Genomic DNA, 12,695 nt, shown 5'->3' on the forward strand with positions numbered 1-12,695 from the left:
CGTGAACTGACATGGAAAGGCCGCTCGATCAAGCGGCCGTTTCCATGGTAACCCGTAGACGACCAGTTTACGCCATTCGGCGTTAGCTGGTCGTCAAGAGGTTAAAGAGCAATGAGGAAAACAGAAAGGGAAAAAAAAGGTTCACCTTTTCTCAGGTGTCATCCATTAGTGTTTTAAAATAAACATTGCCACTGTAGATGCTCTACCTAGACCTCCATCTTGCTGGAGGACCTTGTCCCAACTCTGTTCAGAATCACCATTGTATATGTCTCTCATCTCTTTATAATCCAGATTGTTGCCAGATGCTTTATTAGTAAATTACTGCTTGAATGTCTACACTTACAATAGAGGGCTATCATTTTCAAACATCAATGTTAGAACTGTACACATACAATTTGTTCATTTTCCTCACTTTGACAATTTAACTTGTTGCAGATAGTGAAATAGTTTACAATAAAGCTTTTCTCTTTAGAAAAAAAAAGATAATTTGTATTTTTCAATTTATCCTGCATATCACAAAGCTAAAAATGAACTGGTCAACTTAAAGTGGACTTGAACTCTTGCACAGGACACAAGGAAAACAGAGATAAATGCACCCTGTGTGTTTTTTAGAGAGAACAGCCTGTCTAATTCTTCCTCATTTTCAAGTAATCACAAATGTAATTTGATCTTTCAGCTGTGTTAGCCCAGAGATGCATCAGTCATCAACAGACTGAAAAGAACTGAGGGTAAATTAAAGCAGTGAACTGCCAATCAGTTTACCACCAACTGTGTAAATATACCACCAGCTGCCAGTTAACTGATAGGCAATTTCTGGCTTTGATTTATCCTTTAGAGCAGAAATTTACTATATTTGGTTAATTAACTACTGAACTCTAGTGAAGAGCAGAGAAGGCAGTGAGGTATAAGAATAGCAGGTAGACAGATGCGTGTCAATGATGTCATCATCTCCTGCCTCCAGCTACAATACATAGTCAATGAGAAGACAATTGTTTGCAACTTGTAACTGGGTCAAATGTGCTTCCTGATTCTGATTGGTCCTCTTCCAAGCTGCATACAGCCTGCATGGAATTTGCATGGAAGCTAAATTATATGCATCTCATTGGCCATCTGTGTCCATGAAGAACAGCAGTCTCCAGTTTAATGAAAGGAATGTATATATTTTCTTCTTTGATGTAATGCTTTATTAGTTTAGAATAGTTGTCCATTATTTGTAATCCAAAAAAACATAAAATAAAAAATATTAATTTCTGGGAGTTCCCACCTTCTGGAGATTCAGCTGGCAATTTTTACAAAGTAGCTGAAATATGTAACAGAGTGAAATACAATTACCCGTATTTCGCGCCGTATAAGACACTCCGGAATATAAGACGCACCCAGGTTTAGAGGGCAAAAACCATCGGAGGTCCTCCGGGCTGTGCTGCGCAGGCTCAGAACTACTGAGCCTGTTCAGTACAGCCCGGAGGACGTCCGATGACATCAGCGCGCACGAGTGACATGCACTTTGGAGCGCAGAGACCACCGGGAGCCTGCGGAGCGGAGCCGAGGGCACCTCCTGCCTGCCACGGGCTGGAGGAAGCCCCAGGTAAGTGGATTTGGATTTTTATTTTTTTTATGCAGTCCCTGAACCTTCCCTTTAAGTGGGTTAAAGTCACCACACTGTCTAAATAACTTGATAGTGTAGGATTCAAAAGAAATCTCGTTGGGTTATTGCAAAGAATCTAGGGCATTGCATCACTTCCCCTTTGCTGAGCTCCACTTCCTGTCCTGCTTTGATGTACTGGAATTACTAAAGAAGGATGTTTAAACTGTGTCATTAATGAGATGCTCTGTTTCCCAGCTGCTGAGACATCAGGTGAGAATCTTTGAAATCTGCATTAGTTTAAGATTATGACAAACGAAGCACAGGGAACACCGGTGCTCAGAATGGCAATTTGCATAGCAGATGACATTTTAATTATGTTGCTCAAATATTTCCACCTGAAGTTATGCAGAAACTGAAGCATCATTAGCTGGCTATATGTCACCCAGAGAAATCTCTGCTTTCCGCTCTTATGATTTTTTTTTTTTATCTCAACACCTGACCTTATAGAAATAATCCTGGTGGCTTTTCTGCCCTGTTCTGTTATTAGGTTTGTAAAGTACATTCATTTGAATATGCATGGCAAAGTGCACCAACCGGTTCATGGTCAGTGTTGAATGAATTATGAATACATCACAATTCAAATTCCAGCTTACTCATTCTGTGAAATATAGAGATGTAATTTATGGGTTTGTGAATTTTGGGCACCGTGGAAAACCGGGCGCAGGAACAGTGCTGATAGCAGAATATCGGTAAATTTGCTGATAGTCTATTATTTAAGACACCCCCCCCGACTGGTAGTGCCTAAACCTAAGACCCCCTGGTAATGGCTAACCCTAAGACACCCCTGGTGGTGCCTAACCCTAAGACCCCCCAGTGGTGAATAACCCTAAGACCTCCCTAGAGGTACCTAACCCTAAGACGCCCCTAGTGGTGCCTAACCCTAAGACCTACCTGATGGTGCCTAACTCTAAAACCCCCCTGGGGGTGCCTAACCCTTAATACCTCCCTTGTCCCCGATGTCTTAAAAAACGACAATAAAAAACAGGAAACAAAAGATATTTGCAGGAGCCACTTGTAGCCCAAATTTCTCCTTGGTCAGCAGCTTTGCTGCCTTAACAACAGAGAAAAAAACAGCAATAATGATAGTCAGGTATCACCTGGCGCTACAATTTCCCTTTTGGCACCAGCTTAACAATATTTTCAATCAAAGTGTATGGCGGCGCCAGATTTCTCCAAAAGCTAAAATACCTCCGATTTGCCTGACACCGTATTTTACACCCCAGACATTGATGTAACTAAGAAGCTGTGAGCCTCAATTTGAGCTTTACATTGGTCCCCTCAAACACTGCACATAACAATGAATATTAAGCACCAAAACCTGCCAAGAACAGCCACAGTGCCAGAGGTGTAGGCAGGGGAGGGAAAGTTTACTAATTATTACCACTTTACAAAGTACATAAAAAAGTGATCACTACAAGCATAGGAATAATGAAAAGATAATGCAGCAGTTGAAAAAAGGGCCCTCAAAGGCCCTGGTGCAGTCGCAACCTCCGCATCCTCTATTGCTAAGTCATTGGCCTCTGACCAGTTCTTAAATTGCTCTGCTTTCTTTGCTGTAAATTATTACTATTATTATTTATAGAATGCCAATATATTCCATAGCACTGTATAACATGCAAAACATACATAAATGGGGAGCATACATACTGTATATACTCGCATATAAGCCTACCGCGTATAAGCCGAGGTACCCACTTTTCCCTCAGAAACCAGGAAAAAGGTGATTGGCTCGCGTGTAAGTCCCTTCCCAGTATATGGCCCTCCACAGTAGCCATAAGTGCCCCAAGGATGATACAGCTATGTCTCAAGATGCCACTAGATGGCGTCATAGATATGAGACAAAGCGATTGTCACCATGGCTGGATTTCTGGCAAGGCCACATAGGCCATGGCCTAGGGCACCAGGAAAGCAAGGGGCGGGCTGTAGGCGGCAGGGTGGCATTAGCAGTTAGCGTGCCGAACATTTGTCCTGCAACACAGAGTTTAAACATGGCAGTGGGCATCTACTGACAGCTGGACCTGGCACTCGGAGGATGAAGGGGCAGCAAACAGGCACTAGTGTTCTCTGAGCCGCCTGTCACTAACCAAATGTGCCGCACGCCGAGGAGCTTACAATCTAATCCCTTCCGCCATGTCACTAACTGTCCTCAGAGGACCCTACAATCGAATCCCTGCCGTGTATGTGTGCGGGGGGGGGGGGGGGAGTTTAGGATGCTGTTGGTCTGGGGGCAGCTGGTCATAGTGGGCCTTGGGTGGCAAAAAGTTCAAAAGTTCAAATCCGGCCCTGATTGTCACACAGGAAAAATCCCCAATCATTGCACCGTTGACACATGTCTTGCACACTCTGCTCTACAAGCCAGGGGACACAGGTAGTCTTGAGCAGCGCACTCTGCACACCAGCAATTTTGTGCTGAAAAATTAGGCTTATACGCAAGTACCGTATATATGTTGGAGTCCAACATACCATACAGTCAGAACAACCAGTGACACAAGTACCGATACATACAATTAATGTCTACTTATATATTTAAGTATTTATATAGCACCAACATATTACGCAGCGCTGTACAGAGTATATTGTCTTGTCACTAACAGTCCCTCAGAGGGGCTCACAATTTAATCTGAATAACATCAACAATACTGATAGATGTTCATTTGATAAATTGAACAGAAACAGGAAATGCAAGAGGGAGGTAAAGTAAAGTAGAAAGAGCCACTCTCCCATATTTAATAAACAGTATTTGAAATAAAATGACATATGACTGCTACTTGGATTCAACCAAAAGACCAGCGAGTGAGGAACGTAATGATAGGGATGCTCATTCACATTCTGTGCAATTGAATTTCCTGCATTTCCTATCAGAGATCAGCATTTCCGATTGGAAAACAGAAACTATTTCCATGGAAATCCGCATTACCGCAACAAGGTCATTTTAGCTCAATCACAGAACTCAGAAGCATTGGACCAATCAGAGAATGCAGAATTTTTCTGTGAAAATTGGATTACTACGGTAATTTTTGACCATTCACGAGACTCGGATACTAGTACTGAGTACTCTGAATACTTGTGATTCTGATCACCATGGTTAAATTCTGCATTCAACTCAGTATTTCACTGATCAGAGAATGCAAAACATGACAAAAACAAAGAGTCCTCGGAAATTGGATATTTGTGTATCGGTAACTGTGAACCAACGAACCAATTCCATATAATAGTCGTAACATTTCTTGTAAAGTGCAATGGTGAGACCCAAACTTTACCCGCTAATAATAAGCCTCTGCGGGCCAAAATCTTATCCTCTTTCCTTCTACTTCCCCTGGTTCCCTTCCATTCCACCCACATCATTTACCTCTCTGTTGATTCAATATAACAAGCATGTAGGCAGCTGGGCTCATTTATTTATGAATATCAAACCACACTGCCTGGTAACTGCAATCACAAACAAGCTTACTTGTGACTGATACTGCTGTGCCAGTTATCACCAAGGAAAATAATGCTCACATCATCAATAGTAATTATATAATTTACTTCCTAAGTCGCTTCCTCACACATATCCAAAAAGGAAAAAAATATTTTGTGGTTCTCTTCAGATATGTCCAGCTACGAAGGAGATATGTACAATGGCTTATAGTCTGACACTAATACTGTATCTATAAATATCCATAGTTTTATAGCTGGGGGAAGGGGGGTTCTAGAAAGCTAAGAGCAGTTTAGACTCAGGGTTAGGGTCAAGTGATATGCTTCTTAGCAGTGGTGGTCGTAGTGGCCAAAAAACGTCGTCTCGCAAATTTTGCAAATTTTTTTGCATTGAAAAACTGCGCATTAAACTTCACGTAGTATTTTACGAAATTATAGGTATAGCGTAATTACTTACACGTTAAAATTTGTGTTAAACTTGCCAATGTACATGCGCATACTATATATTAATGCGTATAATCATGCTTATAATGTGTATAAACATACACATTAAACTGCGCATGCGCGTCTATACAGCAACATGTCCGCATGCAGAAATTTGTATGCCTACATCATATCATAATACGCGTCAAAACATACTAAATAATAGAACCGTAATTTCGCAAAATTACGAAGTTACGCAAAGTTTTGATACATTACAGTTCCCATGTAATTTATCAAGCATTCTCCCGTAAATTTCGCATTCTGATTACGATGGAAAATGGCGAATTTCGATGCAAAATTTTGCACACGTGAAATTTCGCAACACCACTGCTTCTTAGTGCCAGGGTCAACTTAGAATTCATGTAGAGACTAGTCATCACTATCAGTTAGGATTAAACAGAGCCGAGCACCATTAGCATCATAGCACCCAGGGCATCTCAATAGCAAATTAAAAATGCATGCTAACACTGTGGCTATTCATCAAAAAATCCTCCATTTTACCTCTTCTTTTTATGTTTAAACGTTTAGCTGAAGCTTTTATTATCCTACTTACAAGTGCCTGCCGACTTGCAGAAATTTCAGGCAGAAAAGGATTGATGTAATTATTTTATTGCACATATTAGCAAAGAGCAAACAAAATCTTTTATCATCAGCCGGGGGGACGATAGAACACTGTTCTTCAAAGGGTTTCCTGAAGTCCCACATGTTAACTTCACACCTGCCCTTGGATAAATAAATGCAGCTAGAAGGGGAGGGGGGCAAGGCAGCTCCTATAGCTATTAGAAATCAAGGAAAAAATGGTGCTTGGTTACCTTTAAAATAATGACACTTGGTTTGGTTAGGATTAACAATGGCTCAAAGGATTGGATACTGTTACAAAAGGGAGGAGCAGAGGTAAGTTTGAAGATGTTGGAATTACTCCTTTTACTATAGCATCCCATCCCAGATGCTTCAGCATCACAATAATATTGCCAAAGTTTAATGGAGATGTTTGGATATCTGGTTGCTAGATTTTAACTCTTTCATTCAGAGTTTGAAGTCCAGGTTTTGGGGCTCATACATACTTTCACCTCAAACCACCTAAAACAATTGATGATATTCTGGCTCCTTTTCAAAGACTGTTAAGATGTCTCCCTATGTCATGTAGGTAAAGAAGAGAACCGGGCACCAGCCAGACTTCAGAAGCACAACACCTCTTTATTTCTTCCTCAGTACCATAAACACAAATCACAGTGTGGAGAACCATGCCTGATCCCTATTGTCTCTACTGCAGCTTGCTTTGGCTTTTCCTGCCCTTAGGCCCGTTACACACCCAAAGCGTGCAGGAGAACGGCTCCTGCACGCGTTGCGGCGTGTTGTCGGGAAACTCCGGTGCGACGCTGAGTAGCGGCGGTAGTAGTTAATTAACCCGAAGGGGAAACGGCGATTCCTGACGATAAAATGCGCCGGGTATGCGTTGTACCGCAACGTATCGAAACGCAGCGTCGGGTGTGAAAGGTAAAAGGAAAGTCTATGGACTTTCCTTTTACCTTGGTTAACGCAAAGTATAGACTTTGCGTTAAAACGCGGAAAATGGGCTCTGGTGTGAAAGAGCCCTTACAACCACTCCCCCCTCTCTTTTTACAGGGCAGATGGTCACCATACAGCATCTATGTACCAGAAATGAACAAGAATGGTCATTTGGGGTAGCTATTGACCAATATAACAGATCTGTAATTATAATTGTAATTATTTAGTATTTATATAGCGCCAACATCTTTCGCAGTGATGTAGAGAGTATATAGTCTTGTTGTCACTTAACTGTCCCTCATAGGCGCTCACAATCTAATCCCTACCATAGTCATATGTCTATATCAAAGTCTAGGGTCAATTTAGGGGGAAGCCAGTTAACTTATCTGTATGTTTTAGGATGTGGAAGGAAACCGGAGTGCACGGAGGAAACCCATGCAGACACGGAGAGAACATACAAACTACTTGCAGATAGTGGCCTGGCAGGGATCCAAACTGGGAACCCAACCCTGCAAAGCGAGAGTGCTAACCACTATGCCAATGTACTCCCTACAAACATAGCATTTAGCAGCGCAATCTTTCGACAACCTTATCAAAATCGGATCAGTGAATAATGGCGCACAGCGCCTATGCATAAAAATGGCGCCACATTAAAAAGATACGCTTAATGCTATTTATTGTTAGTACTGCATAATAATGGCGCACAGGGGAAAAAAGAAAAAAAACAGCACACAGTAATGTTATTTATCAATAGCTAACCTACATAAGCCAAACTGCTATTTAACTGCAAAACGGTGAATGGATTTAATGCAACTCTGTCAAGGTTAAGGTTAGGCACCACCAGGGGAGATTTAGGGCTAGGCACCACCAGGGGAGATTTAGGGCTAGGCACCACCAGGGGAGATTTAGGGTTAGGCACCACCAGGGAGGTCTTAGGGTTAGGCACCTCCAGGGGAATGGTTAGGGTTAGGCACCACCAGGGGAGATTTAGAGTTAGGCACCACCAGGGGGGTGGTTAGGCACCACCAGGGGGGTGGTTAGGGGTAGCACCACCAGGATGGTGGTTAAGGTTAGGCACCACCAGGGGGGTGGTTAGGGTTAGGCACCACCAGGGGGGGGGGGTCTAGGGGTTAGGGATAGGTACAGAGAGGTTTCTGTGTGTTAACGCTAATTTTCAATAAAATAAACAGACCTAAATAACAATAAGGCTTTAACGTTAAATAGCAATAAGTGACAAACGGATTAGCGGCAACACCGTGTGCCATTATTCGCATGCGCCATTTTCAGATGGATCCATATGCACGGCAAGGGCCTATCTTTATCTATCTTTAAAAAATATATTCAATCTTTTTTTTTTTTATTCTTTTTTTAGCATTAAACAAAACGGTACTGCAAAAGTAGCAGTTATACATGACAGATGTTATAAGTCATTATGCAATTGCAATTGTATTGCCAAAGTATAGAAAGAGATATAAAAGGCTATGGGGAAAGAATCCCAAGGTAACCTTGGCAACTATTATTTGGAACTGTACTAAACTCTTCAAAAAGCTTCAAATATATGTTTTAATGAGTAAAATTATGAGAGGAAATAGAAATAATTAGGGAAAGAAGGGAGGTAAAGGGAAGCAAGGAATAAAAGAAAAAGAAGTGGATGAGGAGGATGGAAGGTGAGGGAAAGAAGGAGAGGGGGGGGGGGAGGAGGAAGGAGCTTTAAAAGGATTATGTAAAAAAGCTGTTTTGGTCCAGTGAACTAATAAAGTCTAACCAACTAATCCATCTTTGTGTTTCTCTTCAGACCCTTGAATCCCATTGGGACTGAGGGAATGTTGTCTGTAGTGACAAAGACAAATTTTGTTATTTTGCAGAAGTTATATTGAGTTGCTAAGAAATATTTAACGTATTTGCATATCAATTTCAAAGTTGCACTACCTACTGGGGGACAGATAGGACTTTGTTTTGTCACATATTTTAAAATAGGTTGATTTACTTTATGATCATATCATCAAACTCCAGGGGGAAGACTGCAGAAGGTGAGTATTGATTAGCGCTAGATGTTAGGATAAGAGGGTAGGGTAAGGCATCATTTTAGGGGAGATGGCATTAGGGGATAAGGAGGTTAGATTTACACAAGTATGAGGCTTACACAAGGGATCAGGACTTGATTGAACCCTCAGGTGATGTTGCAGGTCTGAGTCTGTAGAGATGCATCACTAGCCTGTGGGCTAGTGACACATTCTGTTGGTATGCAGGGGGGAGGGGCTGAGGGCAAAAAGAGCAGAGCGGGATTGATGTCATGTGGCAAATGGAGTGAGTGGTGAGAATAATGCTCTCGGTCAGTGCTCGGCTGGATCGATTGGGTTCATCACTGGCCGAAGGGTTGAAGGGCATCGGAGTTGCTGTACACACTAGATTCTTGGTAGAGAAAGTCCTAATTGGCCACTTCGGTAGAATTTCATATAGTGTGTGTACAGAGCTTAAGGTTGGGAGGTTAAAGGACCGCTATCGTGAAAAAAGTAGGCAGTTAAAATCTGACAGAACCAACAGGTTTTGGGCCAGTCCATCTCCTCATGGGGGATTCTCAGGGTTTTCTTTGTTTTCAACAGCATTTCCTGAACATCAATTTAACTGCCAAAATAGTATGATACCAGCCAGACTACCTACTCACTAGCACACCATTTTGTCAGCTAGACATTGCAACTGCTGTTCATGAAATGCTGTTGAAAAACTTGAAAACAAAGAAAACCCTGAGAATCCCCCATGAGGAGATGGACTGGCCCAAAACCTGTCGATTCTGTCAGATTTTAACTGCCTACTTTTTTCGTGATAGTGGTCCTTTTAGATTAGGGATGAGGAAATGGGATAATGTTAGCGGGGAAGGATAGAGATAGCATTCAGAAAGAACCTCATTTTGAGCTGCCTGTAACTGGGTGCTGCAAATGGACTGCACCACTTCTGTGTATGGGGGCTCTATTCTCAGTACGGACTGCACCTGTACTTCAGTATCCCAGCAAGCAATAGCATCACTCAGCTATTGCTTGCTGCAGTACTAAAGTAAATTACAAGTCCGTTTCCATGGTGGTATGGTTACATTTCAACAGGACTGGTAAATGTTGAGTGTGCATTCCCAACATTGGCCTCAATTCATAAAAATGAGTGCAGTAGTTCAGAGACGGGGGGGGAATTACCGCTAGTGGTAAATGAGGGCTTTTGCAGTGAATTCATAAAAAAAATTCCCAGTGTGAAAGCAGTTGGTAAGTGTGTGGTAAGTGTGCAGTGTGGTGCGGAAAGCTGTCGGTAAAATTTGCTGAGTGTGGTAGTTTGCCGCTGACTTCCCAATGACAAGGTGCATGCTGGGTAGAAGTGGGCAGTTTTAGACACATGTGACTTATTTTTAATAAATTATTATATTTTTTATAAATTTATATATATATATATATATATATATATATATATATATATATATATATATATAAAATGCGGTAAACATGCGTTACATTTTATGAATCCACTAACAAAAACATACCATGCGGTAATTTACCGCTTGGGCGATAACGCATGCGGTAATGCTTTATGAATTGAGGCCATTGATGGCCATGGAAATGGGCTGCACCATTGCACTGTGATACTATTGCTTGTTGTTGTACTGAAGTACAAGTGCAATCCATAGTAATAATCAGCTGGTTCAGAGCCTGTATGTTCCAGGCGAATGCCCATGAGTTATATCGCACCAGCATGATGGCGTAAGATGGTTATTTCATCACGTTAACCCCCTTGGCGGTATGAAAAATACCGCCAGGGGGCAGCGCAGCAGTTTTATTTTTATTTTATTTTTTTAAATCATGTAGCGAGCCCAGGGCTCGCTACATGATAGCCGCTGCTCAGCGGCATCCCCCCAGCCCCGCCGATCGCCTCCGGCGATAGGCGATCAGGAAATCCCGTTCAAAGAACGGGATTTCCTGGAGGGCTTCCCCCGTCACCATGGACGTCATTGGGAGACCCGATCCACCCCTTGTCGCTGCCTGGCACTGATTGGCCAGGCAGCGCAGGGGTCTGGGGGGGGGGGCCGCGCGCCACACCGGATAGCGGCGATCGGCGCGTGGCGGCGATCGGGGTGCTGGCGCAGCTAGCACAGTGCTAGCTGCGTCCAGCAAAAAAAAAATTATGAAAATCGGCCCAGCAGGGCCTGAGCGGCACCCTCCGGCGGCTTACCCCGTGTCTAGCACGGGGTTACCGCTAAGGAGGTTAAGCAGATGCTGCTAATCTCGGACATACCAATACCACTCCAGCACTACCATGCGTTGAAGCCCACAGGTATAACCAACCAATGTTGGTCAGCCAACATGACTAAAGGTGGCCATCCACTCATTATAGATTAGCAGCAGATAGATCATCAGATAGATTTCTGATCTATCTGATGTGTTTAGGAAATTTTTTTTACTAGGAACAGATTTCCAATAGATTTCAGTATGAAATCTATTGAAAATCGATCTGATGGCATTTTCTTGCCATCAGATTTCCATTAGGTCCAATGCAAAATGATAAGCAATCAAAACAGATCGACCTAGATTTTCCAGCATGTCAAATCGATTGAAATCGATTGAAATTGTTCAAAATCAGACGCAAATCGATCGATTGGTCAATCGATTTGCGATCAATCGGCTCAGTGGATGGGCCCCTTTAGGGTTTGTTCACACTATGGGCTTGATTCACTAAGACAAATAGCATGCCTTATCAGAGATAACATGTCTTATCAAAGTTAACATGCCTTATCAGAGTAGCATAGTGAGCGCTACGAACTTATGGCAATGACGAGAGCTCCACTCGTCTTTCCCCGAGCCCCTACGGGTGTGTAGCTCTCACTATGCTACTCTGATAAGGCGTGTTTACTTTGATAAGGCGTGTTAACTTTGATAAGGCATGCTATTTGTCTTAGTAAGCAGTGGCGTTTTTAAAAGCGCTGTAGAAGCTCTAGTGCAATGAATGCCAATGTAAGTGTTCTCACATGAGCGATGAGCTTTCTTTCCAATCGCAACAGTGGGTCCTGTACCATTTTCCGAGCATTTGTGCTTCAATGCTTAATGTGAGAAGGCTGCAGCACTTTTGGAGAACTAAGAGCCTCCATTTTGTGTGGCAGTTTTTGTTGCCATGTGTTGCGCATTGCTGCAAGTGCAAGGTTTGAGTATTGATTTGCATATGATTTTGCCATATCGCTTTGCACCACCCTTTTCCCTATTTATGGTCTCTGTAGGCTGAGCACAACTGTTTTGATTTCAAAAGATTTTATTGAAAACGGAAGAATATACAGTAGAGACACAAAAATACAGTACATAAACATACTGCACATCTAAGAAAGGCAGATATAACAGTCTACAATAGCTCTACAGCAAAGTTGAAACTGAGCCCAGATTATGCTAATACATTAGCATAATACGCCCTCCACTGTAAAACAAAAACCACAACGTTTTCATTATAAACCTTTAACCCCCCCCCCCCACACACACACACACACACACACACACACTCTCTCTCTCTCTCTCTCTCTCTCTCTCTCTCTCTCTCTCTCTCTCTCTCTCTCTCTCTCTCTCTCTCTCTCTCTCTCTCTCTCTGTCTCTCTCTCTCTCTCTCGAGCTTTTTCCCCTCT

Source organism: Hyperolius riggenbachi, chromosome 5 (assembly GCF_040937935.1).
Source record: "Hyperolius riggenbachi isolate aHypRig1 chromosome 5, aHypRig1.pri, whole genome shotgun sequence".
Classification (NCBI taxonomy): domain Eukaryota; kingdom Metazoa; phylum Chordata; class Amphibia; order Anura; family Hyperoliidae; genus Hyperolius; species Hyperolius riggenbachi.